General features: G+C 47.2%; 1 pseudogene; it reads right to left on the bottom strand.

Moving 5' to 3' along the window:
• Positions 1-430: 430 nt before the first annotated feature.
• LOC100762271 lies at positions 431-1,835 on the bottom strand (annotated as a pseudogene).
• Between the last annotated feature and the right edge of the window lie 1,305 nt (positions 1,836-3,140).

Raw genomic sequence — 3,140 nt, 5'->3', positions numbered from 1 at the left:
ACCAGAAAGGAGTCGTGACTCTTGACAGATAACATGGATTTTTCCTGCTTCCAAAATGTTTAGCAAATCCTGTGTCTCCCAACAAATGAAACATCCATTGTCAGTGAGAAGCGAGATGCGCTCCTTTGGGGAATGGCCGTTACACTCCAGTCTGTATCTGCAGCATGAGCAGGAAGGTGAGACTCCCTCCTCTTCTTAAAATCCTACTCCTCCTAAAGTATCGTTCCGGAAAACTGGAAGTTAAGAACTAAAAGGTCAGGGGAGGAAAGGGGGAGTGGGGGCACACACCATGAACACAAGCGAAATTAAAATTGTACAAACTTGAGCAGTTTATAATAGACTACTCCAAGACACCAAAGGCTGGTTGAAGGAATTCACCATTCTGCAGGAGCCAGGGTTGTGTGCTGTGTGGAGATCTGGGCCAAGCAATTCACTGCCTTGGAGTTGCAATCCCCCGGCCCACACCAAAGCCTGGTTTCTGCACCATGCCTCCGCGGGAAGGGCCTCTTATCCCACCACTCAGCCCAACATGGGGGCCTCCAGGTCCCCGAAGGCAGTTATCCCTGCGGATAACTGCGGTCTCCTTCCCTGGCAGCTCGAGTCTTCTTCTCTTCCACGTTCAGACGGACTGCGCCTCGGAACATGATGGGCCTATGGTTAAGGACCTTTGGAACAGGCTCAGAATCATCAAACACAACAAAACCGAAGTTGGGCAACTCCCTGCCACTGTTAATGCGCAGCTCCACCACGTTCCCATAATTTTGGAAAAAATCCTTCAGTTCCGACTTGTCAACCTCATGTGGCAGGTTCCCGATGAAGACCTGGTGACTGTCAGGGTGCCTCACCATCCTCTGAGGTTCCACATCTCCTGGCTCACCAGCCTCACGGATTGGCCGGGGTTCCCTCTGAGGAGGAATATTGATCCGTTGCTCTCGAACTCTCTGATCTCTCTGAGGTCTTTTTGGTGGAATCTAAGATTCAGGCTTAGATTCTGGACGGGGCTGTGAAGGTGACACTTTTACCACATGGGGTGGTGTCCCCATCACTGGAACAGCCCCACTGGGAGGAAGGTTCTTACTAGTCACAGATGCCCAAGAAAATGTCCTCAAATCCTTCTGTGCTGGAGCAACATCCACTGGAGCCGGAGAAGCGCTCTTTTGCACATCCTCAGGAGCAGCTTCCTCCAATGCAGGCTCAGCCTTGTCCTCCTGGATGTCAGGCACAGGCTCTGATTCCGGCTCTGGCTCTGGTTCTGGCTCCGGCTCCACAACAGGTTCCTCTAAATGCTCCTCTAAGTCGTTACTTACCGTCTGCTCATAGAAAGTCCCAGAATCATCAGGCACCACCTCAGGTGTCTGCTGTCTTTCTTCAGGTTCTTCTACTTCCTCCTCAGATTCATCCTGAGGTTCAGTGACAAAGCCACCAAAGACCTCATCTTGGTATCTGAAGATGTGGTTGTGAACATAGAACTTGTTAGCAACAGAACCCTCAGGAGCAAGAACAAAGGTCTGCATGAACCTCCGCAGAGTCTGGTTGGACAGCAGCCCCATCACTTGGACCACCACCCCACCATTCAGAGTGGCGTGAGCATCCACGTGGCGGATCTTGGTGTGGCAGTTGGTGAAGCTTCGTGACATCACTTTCCTATGGATTTCCTTTTGCCCATAGACCGCATCCGCTAGCTTCCAGTTGGAATCCAAGCCCCCATGGGCATTGGAAGAGTTCTTTCCATAAAATCTGTGCAGCATGTCCGGGGCCTGGTACAGCAGGGTGTAGTAGTACTGTCACACAAACTCCCGCCAGACCAGCAGGGGACTAGGCTTCTCCATAACCATCGCTTTGGTTGATTCAACCTGTGTGGCTGAGCGGGAGGACTGGGCTGATGCGCGGATTAGGTGGCGGCGTCCCTAGCGCGATGAGTCCATCTAACTTTGCTCCTACGTCCATGTGTATTCAGGGCTGACAATCTAGGGTTTGGACAATGTATGTGAGAGCTCGCCATTGTAGAAAACCAATTCTCCCTCTCTCAGCAGTTCTTCATCTAGAAGTAGGAATTTGTGGAATCCCCTCCCCATGCTCGCATGCATTCTGTTTTTAAATCAACCAAGTCTATTTAATGCTGCCTGTATATGCATGGGTGTAGACCACCCAGTAGAGCATGGGTAATCTTTCAGCGAGCACGTCCCCACTCTAATAGTACCTCAGCTACATGTAGGACTTTATAAATGCCTCCTTCACTGATGTTGGGGTATTTGGCTGGCTTGATTTTGTCCGGGTCATTTGCCTGCCGTCACAAGTGCTGTGAGTTCATGTGTACAGTGACTCTGTCAGGTCGGGCAAACTCTATTTCTCTACAGCTGTCCACTACCTCTGGTTCTTACAGGTTTTCTGTTCCTTATTCTGATACTATCCCTAAGCCTTGAAGGGAAGGGTGTGTGATATAAATGTCCCATTTAGAGCCATGACTCGTTTAGAGGTTATTAGGTCTAATGTTAGCTAGCCATACTCTACACAACTAAGCTAGTACATGGTGTTATATATCATAAATTACAATTTTAAAACATTGGGAGAAGCAATACTATTATGATTCAAATGTATGTTATTAGTAAGTCATCTATGGGGTTGAATAAGATGGCCAGGCCATTAAGAGCATGTACTGGAACAGAAGATAGCCACAGAAGGTCTAGCAAATCCTAGGCTGATGTAAGTTGGAGCAAAATCCTACCACCTTTTTGTTGTTGTGTAGCTCTCTAGAGACCCTTTATGTAAATATAGTCAGTCACACTGGGGCTAATACTTCAGCATATGAAATTAGAGGACACAACACAGTTCATTAACAGTTATAACTCCCATTGGAAGAAATAAACCTAGGTCTTCAAAGTTTCCACAGATTTAAACAGATATTTGGATAAACTTTTCTTGTACCATACACACAAAAAAATCAATTTTTGGTGAATTTAATTATTATTGAAAAATAAAATCCCTGTATATTTTTGTAAGAGCACCTAGCAAACTATCCTTATGATCCTTTATAGAAGAGTACCAAGGACATGGGGTTCCAGAGATGCCTGTTGCTATCAGAGGAAACATCCAATGACAGACAGAGAATGTGTTTACTACAGCAAAAGCCACAGTTCATT

Source organism: Cricetulus griseus, chromosome 4, assembly GCF_003668045.3.
Source record: "Cricetulus griseus strain 17A/GY chromosome 4, alternate assembly CriGri-PICRH-1.0, whole genome shotgun sequence".
NCBI classification, from domain to species: Eukaryota; Metazoa; Chordata; class Mammalia; order Rodentia; family Cricetidae; genus Cricetulus; species Cricetulus griseus.
This window is presented reverse-complemented; position numbering and strand designations above follow the sequence as displayed.